At 32.8% G+C, this 10,641-nt stretch overlaps 1 long non-coding RNA gene across 2 annotated transcripts; it reads left to right on the top strand.

Annotated features, from left to right (window-relative positions):
- Positions 1-1,562: 1,562 nt before the first annotated feature.
- On the top strand, positions 1,563-7,950 carry LOC114317538 (uncharacterized). 2 transcript variants are annotated; one of them, XR_014330648.1, is made up of 10 exons: positions 2,595-2,733; positions 3,113-3,191; positions 3,490-3,603; positions 6,641-6,681; positions 6,765-6,869; positions 6,952-7,018; positions 7,104-7,231; positions 7,325-7,422; positions 7,685-7,713; positions 7,817-7,950. It is a non-coding gene; the product is annotated as an uncharacterized LOC114317538 (long non-coding RNA). The 2 variants fall into 2 exon arrangements; XR_014330649.1 differs by lacking the exons at positions 2,595-2,733; positions 6,641-6,681; positions 6,765-6,869 and adding an exon at positions 1,563-1,995.
- The last annotated feature ends 2,691 nt before the right edge of the window (positions 7,951-10,641 follow it).

Genomic DNA, 10,641 nt, shown 5'->3' with positions numbered 1-10,641 from the left:
AAATCACAAATAGATACCAATTCTATCATTTTTAGACATCTATCATAATTTGCTTGGGCTAGATTGGCTTGTAGATACTTTTCTCAACTTTGAGTGAATCTCTGAAATGCAAACTGCCGCTTATATTACCTTCCACTAACAAATTTACATAGTTTTTTATTTTTTGCTATGTATTGTTGTGGTTGCCCTTAATATTAAATGGTTGCCCTATGAGGTTGCTACATTTTGGATAGGACTTAAATTACTTTTCATTAATTGATTTTAGGTTAATTGCTTAGCTTTCAATCCCTTTAATGAATGGGTTGTGGCAACGGGGTCTACAGATAAAACTGCAAAGTTATTTGATCTGTTCAAGCTCTCTACTGCTCTCCACACCTTCAACTGTCACAAGTGAGAGTTCGCTCCTTGGTATTTTACTTTATGCAGTATGTACCTTTGGAGCTCTTGTAGATTTAATTATTTCTTTGTCTTTGTTATTAAGACTATATTAGGTTTCTTTAACTGTGTGTGTGTTCGTGAAATCATGTATTAATATGTATCATGTGGAACTCGATTTTTATTTTTTTACGACAGGGAAGAGGTTTTTCAAGTTGGGTAGAATCCAAAGAATGAGACCATATTAGCTTCTTGTTGTCTTGGGAGGAGGTTTATGGTGTGGGATCTTATCAGGTTTGCCTTGGACTACTAGTATTTGTTGTTGTAGTTTAAATATTTATATTAGTGTATTTTAATCTATTTTTTTGTTGTGGAGATAAGTAACACACACAAACACACCAGTATGTCGCAGCTGGTACTGAAACCTACGCATCTCTCTTTGGAAGTGGTAGGAGATACCACTTACTGTCAGTTTAATCAAATGATTTGGTGAGAAATGATAAGAAAATGAGGAGGAGATCTCCTTATCAAGTTTGGTTTATAACTTGGGTGAGAAATGGAGAGAAAGAGAACTCTCTTATTTTATGTGTTTCATTTCTCACCACTTCGGTGAGAAACAAATGGATTGGTTGATGTATTTTTCATAACACCAAGATTGTCCATTGAAATACAAAAGAAGAAAAAGAAATGCCACCCATATCCATAAATCACCAACTTCGCTTTCTTACTAAACACAATCATTTATTTTCTTTTCTCACTCCACATTGAGCAACAGCTGGTAGTTTGTTAGGATTAATGAGTGGATTTTTTATTTGGAAGTGTGGATTTTCAATATATATTTTGCTTCTTTGTCAGAAGTTTTGGTCTTACTTTAATATCAATGAATTACTTCAATTGGTGTTTTACAACGTAAGATATTTTTATACAATGACATAAGAAATAGTGTTGGCCAATGGCTTTCCTCAGTTTATTTGTCCTAAACACACCTTAACAGAAGATTCCTTCTTTAAAATAATTCTAAATGAAGGTAGTGCCAAGCATACATCACAATTTCCGTAACCATTGAGACACTCGGCAGTTAATAAAGGTGGTTTTTTGTTTTTTATTTTTTTACAATGATATTTGACTAAACAAACTAAATAATAATAGACATATATACAAGATTACAGGAGCACGCCCCAGGCCCTAACATGACTATGCAACCCAGCAAAACAAACAAAACTATCAAAACCTAAGGAAGAAAATAAAAACCAACTCAAACCCAACAAACAAAAAACAACTCCAACAAAATGGCCACAGTACATGTGAGGCAGCATCTACAGAAATAGCGACGCACACTCACACACAACACCTAGGCAGTTGCTAAACAGCCAGCAAACAGAGCTAGCAGCAGCAAGGCAGAATCAACAGCAGCAAGGCAAAGACACACTCACACACAGCACCTGGGCAGCTATTCATAGCAGCTAAACTAAAGCAAACACAACACATACCAGAATTCATAGACAGTAACAGCAGGCAGGCATGGCACCTGGATAGATTTACACAGCAGATCACATCACACTCCAGCAGAATGTGTCGAACAGACCGCCAGAGTGTAGCCTAACCAATTCCATATTTGAGGTACCAACATAGAAATAGTAAACAACTCCATTCTACATAAAGAAATACAAGAATATCCCATGAGGAGAGAGCACTTGATTGGCATAACATGCAGCCTGGTTTTTATGTCTGCAGACTCCCCTCTATCACCATTGATTTTAGCAAACCTGAGTATGACACTCCACATGAGTAGGCATCATATCCAGATAATACAAAACCTGCATAACCAAATCTCACCACACAATGAATTCCTAAGTCACTCAACCCACAAATGTGCCTCACACCCATCAAGAAAAGCAGGTACTTGGGGAATCTACACACAATTTTGGTCTCACTACACTCAACCCACTTTTACGAACCATATAACACTCAAACTAACAATGCTCCATCTTGGACCTGCAATAGAAGATACACATAGACAGGAAAAAGAAAAAATTAGTATAAACCTGCAGATATATGGTCTCACACCACTCAACCCACATTTTAGTAATCCTCACAATCCTCAAATCCAACTGCACCTGCAAAATAACACACAAAATTAACGTAATTTCACTCCATATATGCTCTCAACACTCAACCCACAGTGTATGAATCTCACAGCTCACTCTTTCAACAACAGGCACACTCAACCCATACGTTTGTTCTTCATTTGCTTGTGTTTTGTACCCCTTTTTCTCTATGTTCTGTTGCTATTTGTAATTCCATTCACTTTTGTGTTTTCATGTTGGTCACTGATGTGCTGCGAATCCGGACAACAAGGTATGGAAGTGTTGAACTGATTTGTATGCTTTCCGTGTTTGTTAGTGCATTTATCAAATTAGGCATACCATTTGTTTGATAATATGCCTGACTAAAATTCAATGTACATGGAAATCACAAAATGTTTTCCTTGACTGGTATATCCTGAAAGAGCATGACAAACAATATGCATTAATTTGCTTTTCTTGGTTCCAAATTTGATAGAGACCTCATAGTGTTTGGTGTCATTGGCCTTGATTTGTGATTTGGGGTCATTTAACTTAGGACTAGCCCAACCTAACCTTGTAATTGCAAAGCAGACTTTGAAGTATTAGTAAGAAAATGCCTTCTAATAGAGACATCATAGTGTTTGCTGATTTCTTTTTTTTTAATTGCACAGAGCACTACGCAGGCAATTCGATTCCAGCTGCTGCAAGCTCCCCCATCTATCATTAACTTTTCTGATGACTTGAAATATGGTATTCCTATTTATTCAGACTATGAAACTCTTTTAATAAATGTTTGTAGGTTGACTCCATGTTTTGTCCATGACATAAATTAGTTTCTGGTATGTTTCCCTTGAATCAATATGTTGACCATTATTTGCCAGTGATAACATTACTTTCATGGGGACTTGCAATACCTTCTAACTCAAATGGGTAATATTAAAATGTTATTTCGGTTTTGTTTCCTGTTAATTATGATATTGTACAGTTGTAGAAGAAGCTATGTTTGGTCAAAACTTATTTTTGGTGACTATTCTTTCTCATCCAACAGCAGAAGCATTTGACTTGCCCAACAAAGACAAGAGAAGCATTGAAAATCTGCAGTTACAGCTTGCTCCTAGACGGGTTTGGATGGCTTCTTCCATACATAGGGTTGTATAACAAGGTTAGTTCCTGTTAGATTCACTCTTCTACTGTTCTGCAAGTGTTTCGATCTTTTTGAGCTTGAAACAAGCTGCTAGTTTAAACATGGCTTTGTTTAGATTTATGGCTTAGGTTTTTATGCAATGCTAAATCCACCAAACATCCTCATTCTTGGTACGCCTAGAGCATTTTAAAACACTAAGCGAAACCTCAACTGACATTTTAGGCATAATGATAAAAAAATGGGTACAGACACGAAGAGCACCATGGTAGAAACGACAAGAGGGTTGGTTTGGATCTATTTTGAAACTGATTGCTATGGGAAGATTTGTGCAGAGTGACTTTGTGGAGACTAATAAAACTTTGATTTAGAGAACCTGCACCATACCTTATTTTTCACTGGGGACATAAAATCATGCATGGAGTTCTGGAGTGCCCATTTACATGTTTACAGATACTGAATCAATTATCTGGTGTGCAATTTTGAATCAGGCAGCTGCCTGTATAAGCTTCTTTCTTTTACAATTATTTTTCTTTAAGTGCAATTTCCTTCGTATTTGTAGTTTTGTAAATTTGTACTTCTGGTACTCTTAGTCCTACTTGATACAAAACTTTTAGATTATAATTCTCACACAATTCTGACATTAAATTCACCTGTAGTTTGGACAACTAAAGCTATGTCATTAACAAACAACATACACCACATGATCTCAGGCATCATTTTGAATGGTGCCTCAGAATTTATTGCTTGTAAAGAAATAAATGAAAATACTTAAGTGGACAGAAAATTGTTGCTAGCATTGGATAAAATTAGTTACTATTGGCTGTTTCTTGATTAGCTTTCTATTTTTGGGAAATAAGCTTTTATGTTAGTTTTGTAGATGGTCCTTCAATTTTAGCTTTGTTTTTTGTGTTTCCCATTTTGGGACTAGAAAAGTGTTGCTAGCATTTGGATCAATAGTTGCTCCTTTTGTTTCTAGATTAGCTTTATATTTCTGGGAAAGATGCTTTTATATGTTAGTTTTGTAGAGTGGCCCTTCAATTTTAGCTTTGGTTTTTGTGTTTCCCATTTTGGGACTAGAATATTTTGTCTACTTATCTACGCTGCTTCCTCAATTTCTGTGATTTGCATAATTCTCCTCAATTAGTGTTAGTCTATTTTCATAGTTCTCATACCTTGCTTGGAGTTTATTTATAGGTTTGGGGGGTGTCTAGCAATCCATGATTTGCTTTGGCCTACCTAATTTCTTACTGCATAGAGAAATGTAATTCTATTTATTAGATATAGTTGTGCTGCCTGTAATTTTCTTTTCTTTTCTTTTCTTTTCCCTTTATTTTCATTACAGTAATGAATACCCCTTGTGAGAGAGCTTAGTACACTCTAAACTTTCTCTTCCCCTGAATTGTGGACCGTCTTTCTTAGAAAGCTTAGTACACTAGGTCGGTTGGTGTACCCATGGCATATGAATTTTTTGTCTCCCGCTCCCTTGTGAGAATATTTAAAATACTCGGATTCACTGAATATGACAAGGGTATGAGTTTGAATGTGTGTCCGACACCATATTTGATTTGAACACTTCGATTATGTAATTTTTTTATTATATTTGAATAAGTACTCACAGTTCTTAGTAATAGAATATTTTTATAGATAAAAGATAGAAATTTCATATTTTTCTCCTAGATTCTATCTAATTTCATATACATTTCTACATAATTTATAATATTATATAATATGTAATATATATACATATATGTGTGTGTCTATGACGTATCCTTGTAACTATATTTAATATTTAGATACATATTTCAATGTCAAAAGACGGGTATGAGCGTGAATGTGTGTCCAACACCATATTTAATTTGAACCCTTCGATTATGTAATTTTTTTATTATATTTGAATAAGAACTCACAGTTCTTAGTAATAGAATATTTTTATAGATAAAAGACAGAAACTTCATATTTTTCTCCTAGATCCTATCTAATTTCATATACATTTCTACATAATTTATAATATTATATAATATGCAATATGTGTGTGTGTGTGTCTATGACGCATCCTTGTAACTATATTTAATATTTAGATACATATTTCAATGTCATAAGATTTAAATTTGTGAAGATTTGATACTTGAACACTGTACCCAAATCCATGTCTATACATTGTTGGTTCCAATATATATATATATATATATATAATTTTGAAAGCAAGTGTTCACTTCTTTGTTCTAATTGCCTAATTTTCTCACTATCTGCTATTTCTAAATTACTATTGCGTATAAAACTACCTCATCACATTCTGACCATGTGATCTAAATCAGCCTACTCCAATTGCCAAATTTTCATAGTATCTACTATTTCTAGACATTACTTTTATATTTTCCTAATTCCCTCTATCTTTGGATATTTATAGACTAGAACTGAAGGGTTCCATTCTCTAGGGGTCTATCAATGATTAGAGAAGTTACTGAAGCATGAGGGTGTTCTAGGATTCTACAAATAAGTTTTGATTAAATTTCATTGTTCACCTTTTGATATATTTCCCAGACAATGTTACTCATGCAAAAAAAAAAAACTCCTGATAATGTTGTTTAAACTCATGTTTATTATCTCTTTTAGAGGAAATGGAGCTAGTGTCCTTCGGATTGTTCCCTATGCAGCATTACATTTCATGACATATGAGCAGTATCGCCTTTGGAATTTGAACAATTACTCTGCCTTGGGAATGGGCCCCATTATAGATCTTTTATCTGAATCTAATAGTTCATCCAGATATAGTATTCCCCATAATAGAAGATGTTTAGATTTAATTAGTTAAATTGAATTTTTTTCCTTTTCTTAGCTTTTTAATTTTATGAAAGAGGTGACAGTAATTTTTTGAATTCAATTTCTTAGCTTATACAAAATCTGCTATCATCTACTTTTTTTAAAAAAAAAAAAATTCAATTCTTAATTTTATCCTTCACCTTTAATTTTCATGCATCATTTTTATCTTCTATTTTCAATTTTTGAAAAGTACTTTAGTTAATCCAATCAATCATTAAGTTTTTTTCTCCATTAGGATAATTCAATTAGAGGAGGCTCTGCTAGAACAAATATTGGGTAATTATCTAAAACTATTTATTTCATGTGTTCAAAGGATATTAAACTTAGTAGGCTTATACTTGTGACTTGTTCAATTGTAGGTACCATTGAATATTGTTAGTCATTGATCTAACATTGATGATTGTGTACTTGCTTGATCCGATTAATTCTAAAATAAACACAACCCTTGAAATTGCAATTAACACGTAAGTTTGGCTGGTTCATACATTTTTAAGCAATTTGAGCTACCCTAAAAATATTTTGACTATCGAAATTTCTTTTGTAAAGTGCTTTGAAAATTTATGAAACTACCCAAAAGAGGAGGGGGACCAATCCATTTTGGAAAGTTGTTCAGGTAATTAATATCATTTTCTCTAATTTTATCATACTTATATTTATGCTAATGGTTGCTTAGCTTGATTATAATACTTTATATGTAGTTTCTAATAATAATGAAAATGCTTTCATGTGGTCCCCGCAACAACCCACAAACATGGAATGTGAGTTTAATGTAATGAGGTATATGAAAGACCTTATTAGAGATCAAGGCATCCTAAGAACACAAAATGTGAGATAAATTCTAACTTTTATTACTATATTATATTCATGATACTTGTACATCTTCTTCATTATCTAATTGTTTCTAAATAACCTCTCACAGTTTAATGGAAAAAAAGACTTGCACAGAAACCGAACTTGATGAAGTGAGAGTTGAATGGATTAATTTTGTCCTAAAGAATATAAGTTGAAATCCAACATGTAAGTATGCTATAACTTCCGTTCTTTAAATTGCTAAAAAACAATTTCTTTAATTGGTGAGGAATACATAATTACTTCAAGATTTCATTTTGGATTTGTTAATTCTATATATATTTGGTTTTATGACTTTAAAATATCTGGTCATGCATTTAAGATTTTCATTTTGGATTTATTTATTCTATGTATATGTCATATCTATATGGTAATCCAAACATTTATACTAGTAACAATCAAAGTGGTTATTCTTTTTCTATTGATGCAGGAGATGAAGAGTCAGTGTGATGAGAAAAGGTCTGACTTTATCTTTTGTAAGACTAGAACAGTCTCTACAAATAGTTAGTTTATTCATATGCTTCTATCAGTTTCTAAATTAATTTGTGTTTTTATTTTTCAGGTCAGAAATTTCTGAGAGAGATGCAAAATATGGTCAAAGAATTCAAGAACTTAGTTTTTCAAGTTTTTTCATTTTGTAATATATGTAAGCACAGTTAAAAACTTTTTATTTAATTCCTTTGTATATACTTTTTGTCACGCCCCAACATTTTAATTAATCAAAAATATTACCAAAGCCTATAATTTAGGTCCATTTTTTTTTCATATCTATTACCCTTAGGTGATAGAAACATAATAATATACGTTCTCTCTCTCATTGAAAACAACAATGCAATAATACATGCCAAGCTTCTACCACGAAGCTACAAATAAATAATTACAAGCCACATGATGCATTTTTCATTCCTTTAACATCTATGCTAAAATTCATACAAAAAGGTACATGGAATCCATACTCTTCAACTAATGAATCCGAAATTCTCTTCTTGAAAAAGAATGAAACAACGAGGGGTGAGCACTAATGCCCAGTAAGAATCTCATAGTTCTGCAACAATAGCTAACACATACATAGAAATGATCATGGATGCAGAGTGATACCATATAGTAAGGTGACATTTTGTAAGTTCAAAATATTACACGAAAAGTATCTTTTCTTAAAATTTCTCTTGAACATTTAAGAAAACTCCCCGCCATAAATGTAGTCTCTCACCATTAGGAAGCCATAAATTCTCTTTGAAAACAAGTACACTTAAAGAAGAACATCATCTTAAATTTATAAACTCGATTCCAAATTATTTCTCATTTCGTTTCCATTTTAATATTTCACATTTCATTTCTATTCTAATATTACACATTTCATTTCCATTTTCAATTATCATACTCCATAACATCAAAATCCAAAGGATTAGGGTTCAACATAACACAAGAATTACAAACCCATTTTTAATTCAATTTCTCAATTACTTACAAAACAAAACTCATAATCTTCCCTTTTGCCACAAGCAATCCATGGAGTTCATCATCACTAGCCCCTAATCCAATTACCTACATGATGCCAATTTCAATCCTTAGTCCATTTTCCTTCAGTTCATTTTCAATTCATTTATTCTTCTCAATTCATGAGTCAATTTCATTATTTCATAACAACCAAATTGAGACTACAACTCAGTGGTTTTCCAATCATACAAAACACACATAAACACTTCAAACTGCCATTTTACGGAAATTTCGTCTGCGAAATCGGCACCCATGTATAAATTTCGGGACTTTCACTCAGGACACTCCGGCCAACTTAGTTATAATGGAGTCCATCCCCTTTCTCCTCCCAAACAGTGGAGTTCATCCCATTTCTCCTCCCAAACAAATATACATATACAATGTATTTAATCACACAATCACACATAAAGTACATCCCCTTTCTCCTCCTAAACAATCATACATATACAATGTATTAAAACACACAGTCATATTCAATGACAACCATTTCTCAGACTTATCATATTATTTACTCATTTCAAGTAGCACAATACATGTGATCCAAAATATGATTTTCAAATGAAACAAATGCACTTAAAACATAACACAAGAATTTCCAAAATCTCTTTCCAAAACATATAGTTTAAATCCTCAAAATCCATTGCATTCTCCATGATATGCATGATTTATAGATAGTCCGGTTTGCCTAGTCAACATGCAATTTCTATAACAATCATAGCTATCATCCACCGATAGCCCAAAACAAATATATCTAAATTGATACATAAATTCCTTTAAAGATATGCTTTTTCCAAAATCTCAACTGGGAGTGATAATACATATCAAGCTCCACCATCATCATTAATTATCTTCCGATTTCACATTTACAATGACAATTTTAATTATTTATACAAAATAACAATTTGATCCAATTGGGGCAAAACTCCCATTTTTTCCAACTATCAACCCAAACTCAACACAACCCAACACAACTCAACTTAGTTCAACACAATTCAACATAGTCAAAACAATCCAACATAATCAACGCAATTCAACATAATCAACACTATTCAACATGCTTCAATTTAACACCACTAAATGTAATTCAACATAATTCAAGGTGAACTCTTAAATCCTCATTTCATCTTTTCATCCCAAGTCTCATGCCATCCATATCATTAACGAATCTTTTTCCCAAAATTTCATTTCATATTATAACATGATTTACAACATCCAAAATAAAGGTTCAATCGCTAATTTCTAACATAATTTTCAAACACTTCCAAAATTCAATTAAACTTGTATATCTACAATTCAACCTCTCAATTTCATGATTCTACTTTCAATTTGGGTAAAATCATTAATTATCATCATGAATCAACTTAGGGTTTTCAAGAAAAATTAAAACTTCTCACACCACCACTTTTTATTCCAAATTTCCCATTGATTATACACTTAAAATTCATAATCCACAATCTTAACCCAACAATTAAACCCCAACATTTCAAACTCTAAACCCCCAAATTTCATGATTTAACACTACATGCTAAAAAATGTAGATTTTGTATGTATATGACCAAAATACCACAAATCTATCTATTAATGCAAGTATTGAAGAAGAACTAGGACCCTTACCTCAAGAATCGAGCAAAAGAGCAAAACTTTGGGAAAAATCCTTAGCAAATCCGAACTTCAATCGGTAGGAAGATGAGATCTTCATGTGTTCTTCACTTTTTGGTAAGCGATCTTGGCCAAATCTTTGATGAATGGAAGGTATTTAGGCCAAGAGATCAAGGGTTTTCGGACCTAGGGTGGGAGGAAGGAAGAGAGAAAAGAAAAGTGGAGAGAATGATCTAAAAAATCACTTTTTAAGTTGCTGAATTCGCGCAGTCCGCTCGAGCGTCTCTTTTT

This window comes from Camellia sinensis, chromosome 5 (genome assembly GCF_055761805.1).
Source record: "Camellia sinensis isolate YWXY chromosome 5, ASM5576180v1, whole genome shotgun sequence".
Classification (NCBI taxonomy): Eukaryota; Viridiplantae; Streptophyta; class Magnoliopsida; order Ericales; family Theaceae; genus Camellia; species Camellia sinensis.
The sequence above is the reverse complement of the archived record's forward strand: the minus strand, read 5'-3'. Positions and strand labels throughout refer to the sequence as shown.